Below are 15,287 nucleotides of genomic sequence, written 5' to 3'. Positions count from 1 at the left end.
CTTTGCAGCAGGTGGACCACTACTCTTATTCCCACCCACAGATGACTTATCCCCACTAGATTTTTGGGTATTAGGAGAGGAGGGTTTAGGTTTATTTGACTGTGACTGCTTTTGGGACTCCTCAGCTTTCTGAGAGGCCCCCTTTTCCTTGTCCTTGTCCTTCCCACTGGAGTCCTTAGGGGACACCCGGTGGGAGACCCACTTGTCAGCCAACCTAGCCAGCTTAAAGGGATCCAAAAGGTTCTGGTCAGCAATATACTGACGCAGCTCTGGTGAACAGGCTTCAGAAAAAGGCTCAAAAAACAACAGGTGGGACAATTCAACAAAGGTTTTCACCTTGTAACCGTCAATCCACCCCATCATATTCATGTGCGCAGCACTCACCCAGTCAACCCAAGACACATTATCTCTTTTCTTAAAATCCCTGAACCTTTTAAGGTATTGGGTAGGTGTCTTGCCAAACTTGGCAATCAAAGCAGATTTCATACACTCATACTGACCCCTTTCTTCCACACTCAGCTTCAGAATACAGTCCTATCCAGTTTGAGGCACTCTGCTTAGCAAACTCTTAGCCCAATCTCTTTTGTCAACATCATGAATTGCACAAGCCATTTCAAACGCTTCAATCCATTGGAAGATATCAGAACCCTCCGAAAACACACCAACCAAATCCTTCATAAATTTAGTGGCTGGGGACCTGACACTCTCACTGGGTTTCGCTGAAGACTCCACTCGAGCTTTCTCTAGCTGGATTCTCTGACATTCAGTGTCCTTGTCTTTGAGTTCAAGATCCCTATTCTTGAGTTCCACTTGTTGCTCCAGCTCCTCTTTCTTAAGCTCAGCATCTATTTCCAACTTGCGATATTCAAAGGCCAATTTCATCCTTAATAACTCAAGCTCCAAGGAATTGCTGGGGTTCGGAACAGAGGCAGCAGGAATGGCGGCATTCCCAGAAACAGATTCAGTAGAAACCCCAGGGGCAGAGTCCTCATTGGTTGCATTCCCCCCTCATCAAGAGTTTCACCAGCGGTCTGGTAGTCCACCAGGGCAGCTATCAGCTCAGCCCTAGACTTATCCACAAAGTCTAACTCCCTGGCCTCACAAGCACTCTGGAGAGCCTGTAAGCGCATCCGAGTCAATTTACCATTCGCAATAGCCTCCATTGCTTGTAATGCAGTTATTTTGTACACACCCAAACCTTAATCGAATAAAGTGCAGATATTTTGTAAGTGGCACGGTTACACACTGAGTCTTAAAACCATAAGCATCCCACCGCTGCCACCAGTGTAAAGACTGGTAGGGGGTGTCTGTACTTCCGCTCTCTATATGGTAGAGGAGAGGCATAGAAGACCCCAGCCAAGATTCTCTATAAGGTAGCAATGGAGGAGCAATCAAGGCCTAGCTTCTCAGGAGGTGATGCAGGCTGGTTCTTTAGTACAGTGTAGTCCCCGAACCCCCACAAAGCAATGTCCACACACTGTATTACTGAAAACACAGTCTTTATATAATTAATATTCAAAGGTATGTACACGATCACAACAACGCACTTTGTACTCGGAAGTCAAGAATGATAAGTATATACAATTCTAAAGTGGTACCACTAATGTTATCAAATCCCATTAAAGTGCATCAACTGTACAGTAAAAATGTCACACAAATCAATAACGAGTAAACCAGCAATAGAGATAGGAAGGAATGCAAGGGGGTTGAAACAATAGGCAGAATACTGGCCCCGTACCCTAGACACAGTTCTGTGTGGAGATCCCCCACCTGGGCAACCTGTAAAATAAAGATATATCGTACAAGCACAGTCCATATGTTCAATAGTCTCACTTCTTCCTATTAAGGTTTTACCCCCCCAATGTACCTGGTGGAGTAGAGTTCTCCGACGATGCACCGACCGATCCTTCTTGAGTGCCTCCCTTTCAGGCGGGAGCCACGGATCGTCGAGAGGTGTCGGGGAACTTGGCGTTCGGTGTCGGGGAAACGACGGCCCTTCTTGAGTGCCCTCCCTTTAAGGCGGGAGTCACCGGTCGTCGAACGTCCAACGGTGAACAGGGTATACTATGGCAGGGAAGTGACAGCTTTGTTCCTAGCGGTGCTCGTCGATGATAGAGCGTCGGCGTCCTGCAAGGAAGAGGCGTGCGGGGCACCTCGGTGACGATAGTTCTGGACCGCAAAGAGATGATGAAGAACTGTGGCCCAGCAAGGGCGGCGAATCGTCGGCGTCTCTGCGGTCTGTAGGTGGCGGGAAACCCACGGGTGGATGCTCCTCAGCGCGTCGACGGTCGGGCCTTCTCCAGCGGGAGACAAGCGGATGCCGATGCAGACGAGAGCGTCCGATGATCAATTGAAGTTCTTAGGCAAACGGGAGCACGGCGGCTCCGGTCGGCGACGGCGGTCGTCGACAGTGGTGGACAACAGTCCGAGTGCTTCTCCTTGGAGTTCCGCAGCAGTCCCCGTATCGGGTCGGCAGCCTGTCGAAGGTCTGTCTACCAGGGAGCGTTGGCAAAGATCAGCTGTGCACGATGGTCCCTCGTAGCTCGGGAAGAGGGCGCCTTACCAGGTCCTCTCTGGGTCAGTCCTTGGAGGCACAGCAGCTTTCAGATTGTGAAGGGGAGCAACAACAATTCTTCTCGTCCAGCAGGGCTTCAAGGTCAAGCGTCAGTTAATCCAGTTACTCGTCATAGTGGACTTGAGTTTCTGAACACGATTCCTAGCAGTGAGAGGTCCCCAGATATACTGTTGATCTCCCATTCATTCCGCTGGCTCACACTCAAGCATCCAATCACGACTACGGGCATTCATGCAGGCAGGCAGCCAATCAGGCACACGAGGTATTCAGGCCATTCACTTCTCTCTAGACACTCACAACAAGTTATGTGAGCCATTCAACACTCCAAGCTGCATTCATACCGGTTTCGGGCAGGGTTGTCTCAGTCATTGTGTCAACCACTAGATACTAGACACCCACAACACAGAATGTATATTCGCCACACACTCTATTCACCCACGTCCCACCCACAGGAGGTACCCACAACATACATCACCGGGAAGGCTCCAGCTAGTCTGACTGGGCCTTCACAACAACACCATATATGGCACTTCCATCCAACAGCAAGTCAGGGGGAAGGGACAGAGTCAGGGCTTTCCAGGACTTTGGGAAAACAAGGTAATGGGTAATAGAAAGCAAGAGGCCACCGGGGCCATCTTGTTTTCCATCAGGAATCAACTGATCCCAATGGAAGGGCCGGGGTATCCCAAAATGGAGGATACTCCGCGCACCTGTCAAATTCAGCATGGAGCTGCCACCAGCCACAGGTGCCCAAAAACATACACTAGTGGCACAGGGTGGTACCCCCACCCATGGGTGCCATAAGGGTATCCCACGGGTCCGTTCACCAAACCAAAAGAAAGAGAGCTGCACCGCCAGGAGTCCCACATGAACTCCTGCGCGGAAAACACGACAGAACACACGATAAAAAGCAGTAAAAGACAAGGATACGGAGGCCCTGTCCCTCCGATGCATTTCCAGCATCACATTAAGCCATTAGTCAAAGGCATCGGGAGTTAGTTGATTATTGAGTAGGCAGGTAGGCGGAGGAGACCGGAGGAGTGCGTCGGCTAGGTCAGGAAGGGTTATTAGTTTCTTCCAGCATTTGCATAGATTCGGAGGTTCAGGTTCGGGTACAAGAAGCGGGTCGGGTGAGCGAATGGTGAAAGAAACAATGAAGTGATCGGACCAGATGATAGGGGCGGGGGGGCCGTTTATGTGGGGTGGGAGGTTAATCGCGCCTAGGCCGTCAACCAGAGAGTGTGTCATAGGGTTGGTGGGAATGTCGAGCCATATGTTGAAATCTCCTAGAAGGGTGAGGTTGGGATGGTTTAGTTGAAGAGTGGCAATAGAGCCGCAAAGGTTGTTTGAGAATTGTCTATCGTAGCCAGGGGGTCTGTAGATTATTAGGAAGCTGTGTGAGAATGAAGGGGAAAGGGATAGTTTAACGAGGAGTGATTCGCAGGAAGGAATGGAAGGTTGGTTATCGATGATTGAGGCGTGGTAGTGAGACTTGAAGGCGAATGCTATTCCTCCTCCTCTAGAGGGACGGTTCAGTAGGATGAGGGAGTAGTCGGGGGGGGAGGCTTTATTGGTGATAGGGGCGAAGTCGTCAGAGAACCAGGTTTCGGTGATGAAGACCAGGTCTGGTTTGTCAGAGGCGAGGAGGTCAAAGATGCTGTGTCTGTTTTTTGCTACGGATCGGGAATTAAACAGGATGCAATTCACTTTGGTAGATGAGGTTGGTGTTGGAACTGCAAAGATGGGGGGCTGGGGGGGAGAGGGTGGTAACTGGAGAGCGAGAGGGGTGGGGTGGTTGATGGTCGATGGGAAGAGTGGACGAGCAGAAAAGTTGATGGGTTTCGGGTGGGAGTGGATGGACGCGTGTGTTAGGGTGATTGGGTTTGGCACGGGGGATTTGAAGGTGGGTGAGGGGGGTTAGGAGTTTCAGTTGTGGTCGGTGAGAAATCAAGGGAGTGGGGTTTCAGCCACAGTGAGGCATGGGGGGAGGGTGGTGATTGGGGGGGTCAGGTGCTGGGTCGAGACAGGGGAGGCGATGAGTGCTGAGAGATGGAGGCGGACCAGGTACGTTTCCTCTTAAGTGTCTGTGTTGCAATCGGTGTGTGCGAGAGGGTAGGTGGGTAAGAGGGGGAGAGGGATGAGGCTTTGGTTCTTGCTAGGGCTAGGCGTGCAGTTTTTAGGGAGGGGAAGGGGTGTGGTCAGGGGGATGATGGTGGGGGTTGATGGGAAAAGTGGGTGGTGCATGATTGCTGGGCAGGGTGTGCCTGGGAGGCTAGTGAAGGGAGCAGGAATAATCATAGTAGGCTGATCAGTGATGGGGTTCAGAGTAGCAGTGGTTTTAGGGTGGTTGGCTCGCCATCGTGCCCCTCAGGCTTGGTGTTTGGAAAGGGGATGGGTAGGGGATGTGGTTGAGGGTGGGATGATTTGTGGAGGAGGGGACCGGAGGCAGGGCTGGCAGGAGGGCGGGGGCGGTGCACAGGGTTCGTTTCCGGCAGACCTTGGTGGATTGAGTGGCACTCATGGTTAGTAACTGTGATATAGATGGGTTTAGGCCACTTTAGCTATAACATCAGATGTTAATTGGTCACTTTTTCTGTGATTAACAGCACCACGGCAGTACCTGCTATTGGGTACAGTTTCAGATGCAAATTACACTTTATATTTGGACTTTATAGGTTCAGCTATACCACTGGGTGAGATTATTCATGGTTTTTGGGGTTCAACTAAGCAGGGTGATATTATTCACTTATTCTAAGTTTTAATGTACTAATTGCAAACTATGCTGCAGATATGCCTTTAGGCGGTTTTGAATTGTAGCTAGATCTTAGAATATGCTATTAGGCAGCCTATCCAGTTGCAACTACTGCTATTAGGTACAGTTTCAGATGCAAATTACACTTTATATCTGGACTTTATAAGTTCAGCTATATCACTAGGTGAGATTATTCATGGTTTCTGGGGTTCAACTAAGCAGGGTGATATTACTCACTTATTCTAAGTTTTAATGTACTAATTCCAAACTAGGCCGCAGATATGCTTTTAGGCGATTTTGAAGTGTAGCTATTAGGTGGCCTATCCAGTTGCAACAACAGCTCAGTTACGCTGTTTGATAGACTTTCTTCGAGCAAGCTGGCATACAGGTATGCTATTAGGGAGAATTTCGAATGTAACAACGCCACAGATGTGCTTTTAGGTGGACTTTTAAGTGCAATTTAGGAGGACTTTCTAAATGCAGTTATGATACAGATACGCTATAGGGTAAACTTTCTAAATGCAACTTTCAAATTCAATTATGACACAGGTTTGCTATAGGGCAGAGTTTCTGATTGCAATTATGACACAGATAAGCTATAGGGCAGACTTTCTAAATGCAATTATGACACAGATAAGCTATAGGGCAGCCTTTCTAGACTTTGGCACGGTGACGTTATTAGGGACACTGTCTAAATTCTGCTATGCCAAAGTGCTGTTATATACATTTCTAAATTCAACTTTTGCACAGAGAGGATATTAGGCACACTTCTAAATTCAACTTTTCACAGAGAGGATATTAGGCACACTTCTAAATTCATCTTTGCACAGAGAGGATATTAGGCACACTTCTATGTTCAAGCAAGGCACGCTATTAGGCGCACTACTAATTCAACATTGTACAGAGAGGATATTTAGGCAACCAAATACAATTATGCACAGAGAGGATATTAGGCACACTTCTAAATTCAACTTTGTACAGAGAGGCTATTAGGCACACTTCTAAATTCAACTTTGCACAGAGAGGATATTAGGCACACTTCTATGTTCAAGCAAGGCACGCTATTAGGCGCACTACTAATTCAACATTGTACAGAGAGGATATTTAGGCAACCAAATACAATTATGCACAGAGAGTATGTTAGGCACACTTCTAAATTCAACTTTGCACAGAGAGGCTATTAGGCACACTTCTAAATTCAACTTTGCACAGAGAGGGTATTAGGCACACTTCTAAATTCAAGCAAGGCACGGTATTAGGCACACTTCTAAAATCAGGGGGACTTTCTAACCACAGATATGCGTGCATTTGTTGAAGAGGACTCACTCCTTGATGCCCTGCAGTCGGGGTTCCGTCCTAGATTTGGTACGGAGACAGCATTGCTGTTAGTTTATGATGAGTTGCTGAGGGTAGCTGACCTGGGCAAGCTTTCACTTTTAGTGATGCTTGATCTGTCAGCTGCCTTCGACATGGTCAATCATGAGATCCTCCTGGAGCAACTGAGGATGATTGGAAAAGTTTCAGAACAAGCCATCCAATGGTTCAGGTCTTTCTTGGAGGGACGTCAACAATGTGTTAAACTGGGTGCCTTGACCTCGGCTCCTAGTAGTGTTGACTGTGGGGTCCCACAGGGCTCCTCACTGTCACCTCTCTTGTTTAACCTATACCTTCGATTAGTCATGGAAATCTTGAGACGGCATGGAGTCAGTTTCCAGTCCTACGCTGATGACACTCAGATTTTCATCTCAATCGATAAGGTTAAAGAAACTATTATCAAAATTGGAGAATGCCTTCAGCAAATCAGTGAGTGGATCGCCTCTAATCAACTGCAACGGAATGTTTCCAAGACAGAATTCATTATGTTTGGCCCGGAACACCTCATGACCGCAATAAAAACTCAACCTCTTCCTAAGCTATTAGGAGTGGAGCTTACATTCTCCACAAAGGTGAAAACCCTCGGCTGTATTTGGCAAGACAATCTGGGTAGCGAAAGCCAGGTTGGAGCCAAAGTAAAAGCAATCTTTTATTCCCTGCGGCTCCTACGACAAACACTTCCCTACATTCCACAGGAAGACTATCCTCAAGTAGTGGGGGCACTTACGAATGCTCACCTGGACTACTGTAATAGTCAACTGGTGGGCATTCCGAAAAAACAGATCAGCAGACTGCAAAGAGCGCAGAATGCTGCGGTCAGGCTGATCTATGGCTCAAAAAAACAGCCCATGTCTCATTTTGTCAAATCCATTGGCTATCAGTTTAAGACCATATAAAATTTAAAATAGCCTGTCTGATCTTCAAATGTCTGAATAATATGGCACCAGACTATCTTAAGGAAATGCTTAGATATTATAAACCATCAAGACCCCTTCGCTCAAGTGACCAAGCACTATTAATCATTTCCCCATCTACATTTGTTTCTAGAGGGGATAGAAGATTCTCGTTGTATGGTCCCAGACTTTGGAACAGTCTACCCAGGGAAATACGGAAATCAGAGACCCTGCTTAGTTTCCGGAAGGCCTTAAAGACCTTCCTGTTTAAATAAAATGTGCCCACTGGATAAAAATTAGATCTTTTCTTGCTCTCAAATATACTTAAGAATATACTTTGTCCTAGCCTTCCTGAGTTATTAATACGATCTGTGCCATTATACGGTTAGGTCTGTTTAGAGCGTGTTACAAATCCATCAAATCAAATCAAATATGCTATTAGGCAGACTTTCTAAATGCAACTAGACCACAGATATGATATTACGGGGGACTGTCAAAATACAATTGTACCACAGAATGCTATTAGGAACACTTTCTAAGTATAGACTACACCACAGGTGGGCAAAATAGTTTCTATGGGTGGAGTCGTAGGGTAGTATGGCGTGAAGTATTTGCTTCAGTCCCCGCCCTTGCCACACTTACTTATTGTTGGCTTCTTGCTTCTCCTGCGGATACCTGCAGATACGATCTGGAGCCGTCACTGTAGGAGCCGTCCTTTGCCTCGGGTCCTTAGCTGATGGGCTGCCGGGCAGAGGGCTGCCCTGGGAGGACCAGCAATGAAAGGGAGAGCTTCTCGTCAGGACCAATCAGGGCCGTGCAGGTGGCAATCCAGCCAATCAGGGGTGGAGGAGGCGGGAGGAGGAAGAAAACACGGAAGGGAGACGGTCTGCGGGGAGGGATGGCTGCACGGGGTGAAAGCGGGCTAGGGGCACCACAAGAAGGGTCTGCAGGCAACAAATAAACGGGCCCAAAAGGGTCCTAACAAGGCACAACACTCACCCGGAGTACTGCAGCAAAATGGGCATATGATGGCAATACCTGGCATATGATAGCAATAGCGGCCATATGACATATAGGATGGCAATACTGTGCAAATTATGGTAGCACCTGTACATATGATGGTAATACCTGGCAAATGATGTAATTGCCTAGCCATACGCTGGCAATAAATGGAAAATGGAGGGAGCAGCTGTGGAAGACTGCCAATAACTGGCAACACAGAACACATGTTCACAATATAAAAACGAAATCTATAGTATATGTCAATGTAGGATAAGGATCTGAAACTTGAGAAGCTGAACATCAACCAGTACTGTGTGTATGAGTCAGCAGATTAAAGAAACCAGACTACGAGGAGCCATGTAATAAAGGCATTACACTGTACAATTGTTCGTTTGCATACATGTACCACACATACTTAAGTTTAGAGGAATACTTTGATAACGTGACCTGCCTTCGACTACCCGATTTTGGTCAAATGCACAAGTTGGTATTAGAACCCCCGACTTCTGGTTCTAAAATTGGCAATTTAGTCAGCTTTAAAGGTGGAGAAATGGCACTACCTTGCAATTTAAAATAAAGTGCTATCCGCCGTATTTTATCTTTAGGGATTGGAACTAACCATGCCACGTCTTTCAAGGTTAAAATATGTCAGGGCTCCCTCATAAACATAAAGTTTTACTAGAGCTCTGGCTTTAAAATTGTAGAAGTATTGGTGCTCAGCCTATAAGCATGGAGAAACGTTTTGCCTGCGAATTTTAAATCAGGTTATTGCTCTGGATTTCAAAACGATGGTTTTAGGTTGTGATGAGTTGCTTGGAGATCTTTCAGTCTCTCAAAAAAAAATGTTGTTCAGGGGGGCTTGTATATGCAAAAAGATGATATTAAGGAGCTGGAAATCTCGGATTGCTCTGACGGTGGTGGATTGGATTGAGGAGATGACCTGTCTTGCCAACAGGGAGAGAGTGATTTATAGGAAACAAGGGAAGCTTAACTTGTATACAAAAATTTGGGATGAATTTCTAAAAATGTACTAGTTCTGAGTTTGTAAATATGTATTCTCTTATCTACATGTATTATATTGTTTTACTATTTACTGTTAACTGTTCCTTGTAAAATGTACAAATAATTAAAAAGGTGTGCAGTCAAAATATCGAGAAAAAAAATGTCGAAAGACAAAAAGTCTAAAAAAAAGTAAAAAAAAATAAAGTTGAATAATTTATTTTTTTATTTATATTTATTTTTTGGCTCTCGTATGTAAAAAAAAAAGGTAAAAACAAAAATAAAATAAAAAAGGGGGTTGGGGGAACCCCCCCATTTCGAATAAAAAATGTTATAAATAAAATGCGACTTTTTTTTCGACCTTTTTTTTCGATATTTTGACTTTCGACCTTTTGTTTTTCGATGTTTTGACTATGAACCAATTAAAAAAGAAAGAGAAACGTCAGAACTTCATCTTTCACAGTGAGAGCGACCAGTAAGTGCCCTGTCTTTGGACATTAGGCAGGGCCAGCACTTTACCAAGGAGTAATGGCGGTACTTGTCTTTTAACACGTCCTGTAATTTGCATTGAAAAGTGGTGGCACTCCTTAATCAGGAAGACACGTTAGTGCTTTGTCGTAAAATATTGAGAACTGCCAGGCTGTGCTAAGTCCTATAACATGAAGACTTGCTGGTATTTTCTGTAAACGCGTGTACGCCCCGAAACTGCTCTTTAAACTCTGCGCATGACAGTAGTGTAAGAAGAGGGTTGTGTCATGAATCGTTGAATGAAGAGGCCTGCAGATCACGTTTCGCAACACTAACAATTCACACACGCTGTCGGTCATTCAGGCGCTTGGAGAAAACAAAGCGCTTGCCCAGGATCAGATGCTAGCGGTAATGAGCTGGGATTCAAACCTGGAAATAAAAATTCCAACGACTGTTCCTTAATATGTTTCTTAAGGGGTGTGCTCCAATAGGGAAAACGTCTGCCTTCTGCTCAAATAAGTCCCCCGACCGCCCTCCACATCTACAACACACCTCTCCCCACTCCCCCAACCTGGCCCCAGAAGGCATTTAGGCTTCATAACCCGACTCACAGCCGATTTGAATTTCAAGCAATGACTGCCTAATCTCCTAAAACCCCAAAATGTATTTTGCGTGGAAATAAAGGAATTTGGGTTGACTACAAGAAAATCGGTAAAATGAGTAGGAACGTGGCGTGTCCAGACAAGCACCGTGGGAGCAATGTTTTATTGCCTAACAGTTTTCCTAAACCCAACGTTTGATCTCTCCTTGGTGACATTTTGGGAATCTGGAATGTGGGTCACACCTACATACATACCTATACAATCAAGCAGTGTGATGCGAATCTCAGGAGCGCAGCGAGGCGACACGGGAGGCACTTTGCGGACACAGGCGGTCTCCGGGACGGGTCACGGGCAGGCTGGCAGAGGCTGGGGTGTCCTGGTGTACTCCGGCCTAGAAGTCTGTGCAAACCTCGGCACGCGCGCTCGCTCTCTTGCCCTGACAAGAAGGGCAGGCACAGCTTTACTGGTGTGAATAATTCAGCGCCCCGTGTCGGGTGGCCGCAGCCCCCTGTGTTCGGCGCAGGATCATTTACCTGTGAGGTAGGATCACGGTCGCCCCAGCCTCCGCGCTCCTGAGCATGCTGCGTCACCTCCCGCACACAACAGAGGCAGCCCTGGGTGTCAGATTCTAGGCGGCTTGGGTTGCCGGTGGAGGTGGGCAAGCGGGACTGGCTGGGCAAGATTTAGTGCGTGCACGGCAGCAAGGATGGAAATTTAATTTCAGCCTCTAATCCACTGGCAAGTATTAAGTGGCAGTCACAGTAATGGAGTTGTGGAGGGGGTGGGGAAGCCCCGTGTCAAGAGCACGAGCGCACATAGCGCAGGCAACTTCGACACGGGCATGATTAGACTCGGAGCGAAGGAAGACACTAGGACTTGTCCGAGGTTTACACCAGGCCACGACCAGTGGGTTAATATTAAGGTTAGAGCAGTGACGCAACGACCATTGGGTAGATTGTGATTTAGCAATATCACCGCCAGGGCACTACGAGAGTGGGAGGGTGCAGGGGGCGAGCCATGAAAAAAGCCCTGCTACTTTTCCCCTAATTGTTTTTCTTTTTAATTCTTTATTTATAAAATAAAAAAAATATACAGCAAACAGTATTAGTCAATAGAACAACATCATAACAACTAATAAAGCATAAAAGACCTAGAGAAGCAGGGAATTGCAACAAAAAGTTTCATAAACCCCACCACAACCCGTATCCCCCAGCCCCACTCTCCCCCCACTTCCACCCCCCTTTTCACAGTCCAAATACAACCATACAGGAACCCAAATTTTATCAAAAATCTTCAATTTCTTCTGCCTTCTGTAGATTACATTTTCCATGCCTGCCAGGCTATACATTTCCTCAATCCAATTTGCTGACAGTGGTGCGGTTTGAGACTGCCAACCACGGCGAATCCTTCAATCTTTTCCCCTCATTGCAGTGCGCGCAATTCCATAGGGTCCCATGTGCGCCCCTAAACCGCCCACATCTGCCCTAATCTACTTTTTTGGTAACATTATTGGCAGATGGCATTTTAACACGTAACAAAAAAAATAAACTATAGAATCATTACAGATGCATGAAACTCATCTATTAGAGCTCTGTCCAGGTGCTCTCGGGCAAAACAGTTATAAGTGATTTTAACGATGGACATTTCATTGCGGTCAAAACACTGAAAAACACAGATTTTTTATTTGGGGGTCCCCCTCAAACCGCCCCTATTTTTCACCCATATTACATGACACCCCAACCCCATCATGACCCATTTTAACCCCCTCACCCCACTACCCTTTATATATTTATTTAAATGTTCGTTATGAAATGACTGGGTCCCCATGCAAACCTAATTTGCATATGGATTGCACCAACAGAAGTGACTTCACAGAAAAGGACATTGCAAGGAGCATCATTAGTCTTTGATACTTGGAGGCACCATGGAAGTGACTACGTTGCCAAGTAAGCCAAGTGACACATAAGTTAGCAACTCTATAGTAATTAGGCTTTTTTTTTATAACAGCATGATATATTATCATAAGCTATGAAGTGAATCAGAATCACATACAGAGCTGTAGATGAGACACAGTGTAAATGATTTGCCCAGGATCACAAACTTTGGTTAAATGTTGAAAAAGATATGTGGACAATTTAAGCAACTGAGCACATCTTCCCAGGTTTAGTTGATATATATATATTTATGGTTTTGCTTTGCATTTCATGTGCTTAAATAATACTGTATAGCAATGCCTTGAAAGCAAACCACGTTTGATAATAAACTAGCCTTTCATAGTACACTAACTATACACTATATGCATTGCCATAGAAATATGTTTAGTAATAAGAGAATGGCTTTAGTTTTATTCTCCCCATCATGCATGGAAAGCCACAATAGCAACACGCAGCTTATAATGAGCCTAACAAATCTGTCTTGGGATTTAACGCTAGGATAGTCATTATTTCATAAAGCATGCAACATTGTGCACCGTTCTCTCTTCTGATCACTCCCTCCTATTCACATTTCTAAAGGGACAGAAGTCAGGGACGTCATTTCACCAAAATGCCAGGGGTAGCGGAAGTGACATCACATGACCCTTGACCCCTGATGACAGCACAGGAAGGGATGTCATTTGACCCCACCCTGAAGTGATATCGCGGGAAGCGATGGAACACAACCTTTCACCCATTGACAAAACAGTAAGTGGCATCACATAGCATTGTAAACTACAAAAAATATGGTTACAATATCACTATAATGTAATGTACATTTCATACAAGAATGAATCGCCATATGTATCATTAAGATCAGTGTGTATAGGCCCATATTACCAAATTACTGTGAATGCAAGCAGACGTCCATGACCTAATGATGTGTTATTATATAGCGCGTAAGCACTTTATATAATCACCCAACCTGTGGTGGTACTCATTTATCGACCTCAGAAGGATGAGAGGCTGAGTTGAGGCATTTGAGAACAGACTAAATCAGTGACTCATCCTCTGAAGTGTGCCTGAAATAAACCTTTAATGAGTCTAGTAATTTTTGTATAGAATTCCAGAAAGACACATTATTTGGTATTCCTATTCTTTCTTATTTAGGGTCAGTGCTGAAAGTGTTAGACTTGTGGCACTCCTGTTCTTATTTTTCATCTTTTGTTTAAGGGGCCTGAACAAGAAAGCCAGCCACTCCAGAAGTAAAGAGCTACCTGGTGCTGGCCACAGCCCAGGAGCTTGCATTACAAACAAAAACACAAAAAAAAAGACAAAACTTTATTATTATTTTTTTTAGAGGTCGCAGGGAAGACCTCAGAAGTCGCAGTTGCGACATCTGGCAACCCCTAAATGACGTCCCTCACAGAAGTCCCTGCTAATAGTCCCCCTTCCCATCAGTGCCTAATGACTCACATTGTAAAGCTCTGTTGACAGAGCAACGTGAGAGCCCCTCTACTGCCCGCAGCTCCTTGGGACATTGTCCTGGCAGCGGGCCATCTCTCCTGTTCCAAAAGGGTAAGGTGTCCTGCTGCCAGGACAATGAGCGTGCTGAACAGGAATGCTAGGCACACATTGTCCTGCCAGAGGGACACCTTTCCCCCTACGGCACCCTCATTGAGGTGCCGACCGGGAGAGGTGTGCCACTGACAAATGCCCAGGTCTGGCTCTTAAAAGAGCCACAGAGGGGGGCAGCTTGCTCCCATAACCCCAGCCTGCTTGTGAAGCCACTGATCAACCCTCCCCACCCCACTGACATTTTGGGTTAAGTTTGACTTGACCTGGCTGACCTACAGAGCTGTGGTGGGACAGGACAAGACAAAGAAGATAAACAGAGCTTGTAGTAGGACAGTAAACAAAGGCTGTGAATTACTTAAGCAATAAACCCTGATGGTGGGGGCATTACCAGGAGAGGTAATGTCCCAGGCCAGTTAGAAGCCTGGGCGAAGTGAGGCCTTTAACGTAGCCTGGGGCATTACCTGCCCCGGCAATGCACCCACCAATAGTGGTTTATTACTATTAGTATCCCGGCACGTTGACCCTGGATACTAATAGTTTTTTTTTCCAAGTTGAGAACTAGCATGTTTGTTGTTTCTCAAATTGTAAAAAAACTATCAAACAAGATGGCGGCCATGGATCAGCCAGAAGGGCACTACACGTAGTCTCTTCTCCCTTTCCATGGCAGTCACTGCTGCGTCGGTGATGTGCCGGGAATACTAGCGTTCCCGGTGCCAGTGAGGGAAAAGGGAGCTAAATATGTGGAAACGGGGGGGAGGCCAAGGGGAAGGGGATGTGCAGGGCACACTTACCTCAGACCCGGCAGGAGAAGATGGTGGCCTCCAGCTCCGACGAGACTTGGAGCCCCCATTCGGGGCCTCCTGATTGGCTGGAAGGCCGCCACCCCACGTCGCCAGGTAATAATAGTGTAAAGCGTTTCATTGTTAGCATCTCCATTCGTATATTTTAGTCACTGAGGGCCTTAACATTTCTCTGCCTAATCTGTCATTCCTAGTAATGAACACATCCAGCTTCTTTCAAGTCTTCCCTGCCCAGCAAGGCTTTAACTGGGCTGGGGCAACCAGGACTCAGCTCGGGCAGTCTCCAAATATTGCCCTTGAGCAGGGGCTCTGCAGGGCTGTCCAAACTGGA

The 15,287-nt window shown here is 46.2% G+C and overlaps 1 protein-coding gene across 1 annotated transcript in view; it reads right to left on the bottom strand.

Annotated features, from left to right (window-relative positions):
• Nucleotides 1–11,272, bottom strand: part of LOC138491315 (espin-like protein) — a 484,304-nt gene extending 473,032 nt beyond the window's left edge. The window contains exon 1 of the mRNA XM_069617768.1: nucleotides 10,920–11,272. The gene's annotated coding sequence lies outside the window, so the exon portion shown is untranslated. The remainder of the gene's footprint in view (nucleotides 1–10,919) is intronic.
• Nucleotides 11,273–15,287: the final 4,015 nt, after the last annotated feature.

Source organism: Ambystoma mexicanum, chromosome 10 (assembly GCF_040938575.1).
Source record: "Ambystoma mexicanum isolate Mex_15411 chromosome 10, UKY_AmexF1_1, whole genome shotgun sequence".
NCBI lineage: Eukaryota > Metazoa > Chordata > Amphibia > Caudata > Ambystomatidae > Ambystoma > Ambystoma mexicanum.
This window is presented reverse-complemented; position numbering and strand designations above follow the sequence as displayed.